A 7,500-nucleotide genomic window follows, 5' to 3' on the forward strand; every position below is an offset into this window, starting at 1 on the left:
TCCATATACAGATTTAGCAATTGACAATGCAAGGTGGTCTCTCTCTCTCTCTCTCTCTCTCTCTCTCGTGTCAAAATGAAAACAGCTTCCAGCCCCTTTCATGAAGGACTACTTGTGCATATTGCAAGATGTCAGTTTCTAAGTGAATGAGCAAAAGAGCATACAGCACCTGGTATTCCCAGGCGGTCTCCCATCCAAGTACTAACCAGGCCCGACCCTGCTTAGCTTCCGAGATCAGGCGTTGCCAGGCTGGTATGGCCGTACTAAATAAGTTGACAACCATAGGCTACTTATCCATATACAGATTTAGCAATTGACAATGCAAGGTAGTCTCTCTCTCTCTCTCTCGTGTCAAAATGAAAACAGCTTCCAGCCCCTTTCATGAAGGACTACTTGTGCATATTGCAAGATGTCAGTTTCTAAGTGAATGAGCAAAAGAGCATACAGCACCTGGTATTCCCAGGCGGTCTCCCATCCAAGTACTAACCAGGCCCGACCCTGCTTAGCTTCCGAGATCAGACGAGATCGGGCGTTGCCAGGCTGGTATGGCCGTACGAAATAAGTTGACAACCATAGGCTACTTATCCATATACAGATTTAGCAATTGAAAATGCAAGGTAGTCTCTCTCTCTCTCTCTCTCTCGTGTCAAAATGAAAACAGCTTCCAGCCCCTTTCATGAAGGACTACTTGTGCATATTGCAAGATTTCAGTTTCTAAGTGAATGAGCACAAGAGCATACAGCACCTGGTATTCCCAGGCGGTCTCCCATCCAAGTACTAACCAGGCCGACCCTGCTTAGCTTCCGAGATCAGACGAGATCGGGCGTTGCCAGGCTGGTATGGCCGTACGAAATAAGTTGACAACCATAGGCTACTTATCCATATACAGATTTAGCAATTGACAATGCAAGGTAGTCTCTCTCTCTCTCTCTCTCTCTCTCTCGTGTCAAAATGAAAACAGCTTCCAGCCCCTTTCATGAAGGACTACTTGTGCATATTGCAAGATGTCAGTTTCTATGTGAATGAGCAAAAGAGCATACAGCACCTGGTATTCCCAGGCGGTCTCCCATCCAAGTACTAACCAGGCCCGACCCTGCTTAGCTTCCGAGATCAGACGTGATCGGGCGTTGCCAGGCTGGTATGGCCGTACGAAATAAGTTGACAACCATAGGCTACTTATCCATATACAGATTTAGCAATTGACAATGCAAGGTGGTCTCTCTCTCTCTCTCTCTCTCTCTCTCTCTCTCGTGTCAAAATGAAAACAGCTTCCAGCCCCTTTCATGAAGGACTACTTGTGCATATTGCAAGATGTCAGTTTCTAAGTGAATGAGCAAAAGAGCATACAGCACCTGGTATTCCCAGGCGGTCTCCCATCCAAGTACTAACCAGGCCCGACCCTGCTTAGCTTCCGAGATCAGACGTGATCGGGCGTTGCCAGGCTGGTATGGCCGTACGAAATAAGTTGACAACCATAGGCTACTTATCCATATACAGATTTAGCAATTGACAATGCAAGGTGGTCTCTCTCTCTCTCTCTCTCTCTCTCTCTCTCGTGTCAAAATGAAAACAGCTTCCAGCCCCTTTCATGAAGGACTACTTGTGCATATTGCAAGATGTCAGTTTCTAAGTGAATGAGCAAAAGAGCATACAGCACCTGGTATTACCAGGCGGTCTCCCATCCAAGTACTAACCAGGCCCGACCCTGCTTAGCTTCCGAGATCAGACGTGATCGGGCGTTGCCAGGCTGGTATGGCCGTACAAAATAAGTTGACAACCATAGGCTACTTATCCATATACAGATTTAGCAATTGACAATGCAAGGTAGTCTCTCTCTCTCTCTCTCTCTCTCTCTCTCGTGTCAAAATGAAAACAGCTTCCAGCCCCTTTCATGAAGGACTACTTGTGCATATTGCAAGATGTCAGTTTCTAAGTGAATGAGCAAAAGAGCATACAGCACCTGGTATTCCCAGGCGGTCTCCCATCCAAGTACTAACCAGGCCCGACCCTGCTTAGCTTCCGAGATCAGACGAGATCGGGCGTGGCCAGGCTGGTATGGCCGTACGAAATAAGTTGACAACCATAGGCTACTTATCCATATACAGATTTAGCAATTGACAATGCAAGGTGGTCTCTCTCTCTCTCTCTCTCGTGTCAAAATGAAAACAGCTTCCAGCCCCTTTCATGAAGGACTACTTGTGCATATTGCAAGATGTCAGTTTCTAAGTTAATGAGCAAAAGAGCATACAGCACCTGGTATTCCCAGGCGGTCTCCCATCCAAGTACTAACCAGGCCCGACCCTGCTTAGCTTCCGAGATCAGACGAGATCGGGCGTTGCCAGGCTGGTATGGCCGTACGAAATAAGTTGACAACCATAGGCTACTTATCCATATACAGATTTAGCAATTGACAATGCAAGGTGGTCTCTCTCTCTCTCTCTCGTGTCAAAATGAAAACAGCTTCCAGCCCCTTTCATGAAGGACTACTTGTGCATATTGCAAGATTTCAGTTTCTAAGTGAATGAGCAAAAGAGCATACAGCACCTGGTATACCCAGGCGGTCTCCCATCCAAGTACTAACCAGGCCCGACCCTGCTTAGCTTCCGAGATCAGACGAGATCGGGCGTTGCCAGGCTGGTATGGCCGTACGAAATAAGTTGACAACCATAGGCTACTTATCCATATACAGATTTAGCAATTGACAATGCAAGGTGGTCTCTCTCTCTCTCTCTCTCTCTCGTGTCAAAATGAAAACAGCTTCCAGCCCCTTTCATGAAGGACTACTTGTGCATATTGCAAGATTTCAGTTTCTAAGTGAATGAGCAAAAGAGCATACGCCACCTGGTATTCCCAGGCGGTCTCCCATCCAAGTACTAACCAGGCCCGACCCTGCTTAGCTTCCGAGATCAGACGTGATCGGGCGTTGCCAGGCTGGTATGGCCGTACGAAATAAGTTGACAACCATAGGCTACTTATCCATATACAGATTTAGCAATTGACAATGCAAGGTGGTCTCTCTCTCTCTCTCTCTCTCTCTCTCTCTCGTGTCAAAATGAAAACAGCTTCCAGCCCCTTTCATGAAGGACTACTTGTGCATATTGCAAGATGTCAGTTTCTAAGTGAATGAGCAAAAGAGCATACAGCACCTGGTATTACCAGGCGGTCTCCCATCCAAGTACTAACCAGGCCCGACCCTGCTTAGCTTCCGAGATCAGACGTGATCGGGCGTTGCCAGGCTGGTATGGCCGTACGAAATAAGTTGACAACCATAGGCTACTTATCCATATACAGATTTAGCAATTGACAATGCAAGGTAGTCTCTCTCTCTCTCTCTCTCTCTCTCTCTCTCTCTCTCTCGTGTCAAAATGAAAACAGCTTCCAGCCCCTTTCATGAAGGACTACTTGTGCATATTGCAAGATGTCAGTTTCTAAGTGAATGAGCAAAAGAGCATACAGCACCTGGTATTCCCAGGCGGTCTCCCATCCAAGTACTAACCAGGCCCGACCCTGCTTAGCTTCCGAGATCAGACGAGATCGGGCGTGGCCAGGCTGGTATGGCCGTACGAAATAAGTTGACAACCATAGGCTACTTATCCATATACAGATTTAGCAATTGACAATGCAAGGTGGTCTCTCTCTCTCTCTCTCTCGTGTCAAAATGAAAACAGCTTCCAGCCCCTTTCATGAAGGACTACTTGTGCATATTGCAAGATGTCAGTTTCTAAGTTAATGAGCAAAAGAGCATACAGCACCTGGTATTCCCAGGCGGTCTCCCATCCAAGTACTAACCAGGCCCGACCCTGCTTAGCTTCCGAGATCAGACGAGATCGGGCGTTGCCAGGCTGGTATGGCCGTACGAAATAAGTTGACAACCATAGGCTACTTATCCATATACAGATTTAGCAATTGACAATGCAAGGTGGTCTCTCTCTCTCTCTCTCGTGTCAAAATGAAAACAGCTTCCAGCCCCTTTCATGAAGGACTACTTGTGCATATTGCAAGATTTCAGTTTCTAAGTGAATGAGCAAAAGAGCATACAGCACCTGGTATTCCCAGGCGGTCTCCCATCCAAGTACTAACCAGGCCCGACCCTGCTTAGCTTCCGAGATCAGACGAGATCGGGCGTTGCCAGGCTGGTATGGCCGTACGAAATAAGTTGACAACCATAGGCTACTTATCCATATACAGATTTAGCAATTGACAATGCAAGGTGGTCTCTCTCTCTCTCTCTCTCTCTCTCTCTCTCTCTCTCTCTCTCTCTCTCTCTCTCTCTCTCTCTCTCTCTCTCGTGTCAAAATGAAAACAGCTTCCAGCCCCTTTCATGAAGGACTACTTGTGCATATTGCAAGATGTCAGTTTCTAAGTGAATGAGCAAAAGAGCATACAGCACCTGGTATTCCCAGGCGGTCTCCCATCCAAGTACTAACCAGGCCCGACCCTGCTTAGCTTCCGAGATCAGACGAGAGCGGGCGTTGCCAGGCTGGTATGGCCGTACGAAATAAGTTGACAACCATAGGCTACTTATCCATATACAGATTTAGCAATTGACAATGCAAGGTGGTCTCTCTCTGTCTCTCTCGTGTCAAAATGAAAACAGCTTCCAGCCCCTTTCATGAAGGACTACTTGTGCATATTGCAAGATGTCAGTTTCTAAGTGAATGAGCAAAAGAGCATACAGCACCTGGTATTCCCAGGCGGTCTCCCATCCAAGTACTAACCAGGCCCGACCCTGCTTAGCTTACGAGATCAGACGTGATCGGGCGTTGCCAGGCTGGTATGGCCGTACGAAATAAGTTGACAACCATAGGCTACTTATCCATATACAGATTTGGCATTTGACAATGCAAGGTGGTCTCTCTCTCTCTCTCTCTCTCTCTCGTGTCAAAATGAAAACAGTTTCCAGCCCCTTTCATGAAGGACTACTTGTGCATATTGCAAGATTTCAGTTTCTAAGTGAATGAGCAAAAGAGCATACAGCACCTGGTATTCCCAGGCGGTCTCCCATCCAAGTACTAACCAGGCCCGACCCTGCTTAGCTTCCGAGATCAGACGAGATCGGGCGTTGCCAGGCTGGTATGGCCGTACGAAATAAGTTGACAACCATAGGCTACTTATCCATATACAGATTTAGCAATTGACAATGCAAGGTAGTCTCTCTCTCTCTCTCGTGTCAAAATGAAAACAGCTTCCAGCCCCTTTCATGAAGGACTACTTGTGCATATTGCAAGATGTCAGTTTCTAAGTGAATGAGCAAAAGAGCATACAGCACCTGGTATTCCCAGGCGGTCTCCCATCCAAGTACTAACCAGGCCCGACCCTGCTTAGCTTCCGAGATCAGACGAGAGCGGGCGTTGCCAGGCTGGTATGGCCGTACGAAATAAGTTGACAACCATAGGCTACTTATCCATATACAGATTTAGCAATTGACAATGCAAGGTGGTCTCTCTCTCTCTCTCTCGTGTCAAAATGAAAACAGCTTCCAGCCCCTTTCATGAAGGACTACTTGTGCATATTGCAAGATGTCAGTTTCTAAGTGAATGAGCAAAAGAGCATACAGCACCTGGTATTCCCAGGCGGTCTCCCATCCAAGTACTAACCAGGCCCGACCCTGCTTAGCTTACGAGATCAGACGTGATCGGGCGTTGCCAGGCTGGTATGGCCGTACGAAATAAGTTGACAACCATAGGCTACTTATCCATATACAGATTTGGCATTTGACAATGCAAGGTGGTCTCTCTCTCTCTCTCTCTCTCTCTCTCTCGTGTCAAAATGAAAACAGTTTCCAGCCCCTTTCATGAAGGACTACTTGTGCATATTGCAAGATTTCAGTTTCTAAGTGAATGAGCAAAAGAGCATACAGCACCTGGTATTCCCAGGCGGTCTCCCATCCAAGTACTAACCAGGCCCGACCCTGCTTAGCTTCCGAGATCAGACGAGATCGGGCGTTGCCAGGCTGGTATGGCCGTATGAAATAAGTTGACAACCATAGGCTACTTATCCATATACAGATTTAGCAATTGACAATGCAAGGTAGTCTCTCTCTCTCTCTCGTGTCAAAATGAAAACAGCTTCCAGCCCCTTTCATGAAGGACTACTTGTGCATATTGCAAGATGTCAGTTTCTAAGTGAATGAGCAAAAGAGCATACAGCACCTGGTATTCCCAGGCGGTCTCCCATCCAAGTACTAACCAGGCCCGACCCTGCTTAGCTTCCGAGATCAGACGAGATCGGGCGTTGCCAGGCTGGTATGGCCGTACGAAATAAGTTGACAACCATAGGCTACTTATCCATATACAGATTTAGCAATTGACAATGCAAGGTGGTCTCTCTCTCTCTCTCTCTCGTGTCAAAATGAAAACAGCTTCCAGCCCCTTTCATGAAGGACTACTTGTGCATATTGCAAGATGTCAGTTTCTAAGTTAATGAGCAAAAGAGCATACAGCACCTGGTATTCCCAGGCGGTCTCCCATCCAAGTACTAACCAGGCCCGACCCTGCTTAGCTTCCGAGATCAGACGAGATCGGGCGTTGCCAGGCTGGTATGGCCGTACGAAATAAGTTGACAACCATAGGCTACTTATCCATATACAGATTTAGCAATTGACAATGCAAGGTGGTCTCTCTCTCTCTCTCTCGTGTCAAAATGAAAACAGCTTCCAGCCCCTTTCATGAAGGACTACTTGTGCATATTGCAAGATGTCAGTTTCTAAGTGAATGAGCAAAAGAGCATACAGCACCTGGTATTCCCAGGCGGTCTCCCATCCAAGTACTAACCAGGCCCGACCCTGCTTAGCTTCCGAGATCAGACGAGAGCGGGCGTTGCCAGGCTGGTATGGCTGTACGAAATAAGTTGACAACCATAGGCTACTTATCCATATACAGATTTAGCAATTGACAATGCAAGGTGGTCTCTCTCTCTCGTGTCAAAATGAAAACAGCTTCCAGCCCCTTTCATGAAGGACTACTTGTGCATATTGCAAGATGTCAGTTTCTAAGTGAATGAGCAAAAGAGCATACAGCACCTGGTATTCCCAGGCGGTCTCCCATCCAAGTACTAACCAGGCCCGACCCTGCTTAGCTTACGAGATCAGACGTGATCGGGCGTTGCCAGGCTGGTATGGCCGTACGAAATAAGTTGACAACCATAGGCTACTTATCCATATACAGATTTGGCATTTGACAATGCAAGGTGGTCTCTCTCTCTCTCTCTCTCTCTCTCTCTCGTGTCAAAATGAAAACAGTTTCCAGCCCCTTTCATGAAGGACTACTTGTGCATATTGCAAGATTTCAGTTTCTAAGTGAATGAGCAAAAGAGCATACAGCACCTGGTATTCCCAGGCGGTCTCCCATCCAAGTACTAACCAGGCCCGACCCTGCTTAGCTTCCGAGATCAGACGAGATCGGGCGTTGCCAGGCTGGTATGGCCGTACGAAATAAGTTGACAACCATAGGCTACTTATCCATATACAGATTTAGCAATTGACAATGCAAGGTAGTCTCT

The 7,500-nt window shown here is 47.1% G+C and overlaps 14 non-coding genes and 11 pseudogenes across 14 annotated transcripts; all 25 read right to left on the bottom strand.

Moving 5' to 3' along the window:
* Window positions 1-157: 157 nt before the first annotated feature.
* Window positions 158-266, bottom strand: LOC146229940 (5S ribosomal RNA; annotated as a pseudogene).
* A 172-nt stretch (window positions 267-438) lies between these two features.
* Window positions 439-557, bottom strand: LOC146229941 (5S ribosomal RNA). The gene has a single exon (XR_014743369.1). It is a non-coding gene; the product is annotated as a 5S ribosomal RNA (ribosomal RNA).
* Window positions 558-733: 176 nt separating this feature from the next.
* Window positions 734-851, bottom strand: LOC146229942 (5S ribosomal RNA; annotated as a pseudogene).
* Window positions 852-1,033: 182 nt separating this feature from the next.
* On the bottom strand, window positions 1,034-1,152 carry LOC146229943 (5S ribosomal RNA). Its single transcript, XR_014744961.1, has one exon. It is a non-coding gene; the product is annotated as a 5S ribosomal RNA (ribosomal RNA).
* A 188-nt stretch (window positions 1,153-1,340) lies between these two features.
* LOC146229944 (5S ribosomal RNA) lies at window positions 1,341-1,459 on the bottom strand. The gene has a single exon (XR_014744962.1). It is a non-coding gene; the product is annotated as a 5S ribosomal RNA (ribosomal RNA).
* Window positions 1,460-1,645: 186 nt separating this feature from the next.
* On the bottom strand, window positions 1,646-1,764 carry LOC146229945 (5S ribosomal RNA; annotated as a pseudogene).
* A 184-nt stretch (window positions 1,765-1,948) lies between these two features.
* LOC146229946 (5S ribosomal RNA) lies at window positions 1,949-2,067 on the bottom strand. The gene has a single exon (XR_014745154.1). It is a non-coding gene; the product is annotated as a 5S ribosomal RNA (ribosomal RNA).
* A 174-nt stretch (window positions 2,068-2,241) lies between these two features.
* On the bottom strand, window positions 2,242-2,360 carry LOC146229947 (5S ribosomal RNA). Its single transcript, XR_014743370.1, has one exon. It is a non-coding gene; the product is annotated as a 5S ribosomal RNA (ribosomal RNA).
* Window positions 2,361-2,532: 172 nt separating this feature from the next.
* LOC146229948 (5S ribosomal RNA) lies at window positions 2,533-2,651 on the bottom strand. The gene has a single exon (XR_014746225.1). It is a non-coding gene; the product is annotated as a 5S ribosomal RNA (ribosomal RNA).
* Window positions 2,652-2,829: 178 nt separating this feature from the next.
* Window positions 2,830-2,948, bottom strand: LOC146229949 (5S ribosomal RNA; annotated as a pseudogene).
* Window positions 2,949-3,134: 186 nt separating this feature from the next.
* LOC146229950 (5S ribosomal RNA) lies at window positions 3,135-3,253 on the bottom strand (annotated as a pseudogene).
* Window positions 3,254-3,447: 194 nt separating this feature from the next.
* Window positions 3,448-3,566, bottom strand: LOC146229951 (5S ribosomal RNA). The gene has a single exon (XR_014745155.1). It is a non-coding gene; the product is annotated as a 5S ribosomal RNA (ribosomal RNA).
* A 174-nt stretch (window positions 3,567-3,740) lies between these two features.
* On the bottom strand, window positions 3,741-3,859 carry LOC146229952 (5S ribosomal RNA). Its single transcript, XR_014743372.1, has one exon. It is a non-coding gene; the product is annotated as a 5S ribosomal RNA (ribosomal RNA).
* A 172-nt stretch (window positions 3,860-4,031) lies between these two features.
* LOC146229953 (5S ribosomal RNA) lies at window positions 4,032-4,150 on the bottom strand. The gene has a single exon (XR_014743373.1). It is a non-coding gene; the product is annotated as a 5S ribosomal RNA (ribosomal RNA).
* A 228-nt stretch (window positions 4,151-4,378) lies between these two features.
* On the bottom strand, window positions 4,379-4,497 carry LOC146229954 (5S ribosomal RNA; annotated as a pseudogene).
* Window positions 4,498-4,669: 172 nt separating this feature from the next.
* LOC146229955 (5S ribosomal RNA) lies at window positions 4,670-4,788 on the bottom strand (annotated as a pseudogene).
* A 180-nt stretch (window positions 4,789-4,968) lies between these two features.
* Window positions 4,969-5,087, bottom strand: LOC146229956 (5S ribosomal RNA). The gene has a single exon (XR_014743374.1). It is a non-coding gene; the product is annotated as a 5S ribosomal RNA (ribosomal RNA).
* A 170-nt stretch (window positions 5,088-5,257) lies between these two features.
* LOC146229957 (5S ribosomal RNA) lies at window positions 5,258-5,376 on the bottom strand (annotated as a pseudogene).
* A 172-nt stretch (window positions 5,377-5,548) lies between these two features.
* LOC146229958 (5S ribosomal RNA) lies at window positions 5,549-5,667 on the bottom strand (annotated as a pseudogene).
* Window positions 5,668-5,851: 184 nt separating this feature from the next.
* LOC146229959 (5S ribosomal RNA) lies at window positions 5,852-5,970 on the bottom strand. The gene has a single exon (XR_014746628.1). It is a non-coding gene; the product is annotated as a 5S ribosomal RNA (ribosomal RNA).
* Window positions 5,971-6,140: 170 nt separating this feature from the next.
* Window positions 6,141-6,259, bottom strand: LOC146229960 (5S ribosomal RNA). The gene has a single exon (XR_014743375.1). It is a non-coding gene; the product is annotated as a 5S ribosomal RNA (ribosomal RNA).
* A 174-nt stretch (window positions 6,260-6,433) lies between these two features.
* LOC146229961 (5S ribosomal RNA) lies at window positions 6,434-6,552 on the bottom strand. Its single transcript, XR_014743376.1, has one exon. It is a non-coding gene; the product is annotated as a 5S ribosomal RNA (ribosomal RNA).
* Window positions 6,553-6,724: 172 nt separating this feature from the next.
* On the bottom strand, window positions 6,725-6,843 carry LOC146229962 (5S ribosomal RNA; annotated as a pseudogene).
* A 166-nt stretch (window positions 6,844-7,009) lies between these two features.
* Window positions 7,010-7,128, bottom strand: LOC146229963 (5S ribosomal RNA; annotated as a pseudogene).
* Window positions 7,129-7,312: 184 nt separating this feature from the next.
* Window positions 7,313-7,431, bottom strand: LOC146229964 (5S ribosomal RNA). Its single transcript, XR_014743377.1, has one exon. It is a non-coding gene; the product is annotated as a 5S ribosomal RNA (ribosomal RNA).
* Between the last annotated feature and the right edge of the window lie 69 nt (window positions 7,432-7,500).

The sequence above is a fragment of the Hypomesus nipponensis genome, chromosome 24 (assembly GCF_054491055.1).
Source record: "Hypomesus nipponensis isolate SF chromosome 24, ASM5449105v1, whole genome shotgun sequence".
Lineage (NCBI taxonomy): Eukaryota > Metazoa > Chordata > Actinopteri > Osmeriformes > Osmeridae > Hypomesus > Hypomesus nipponensis.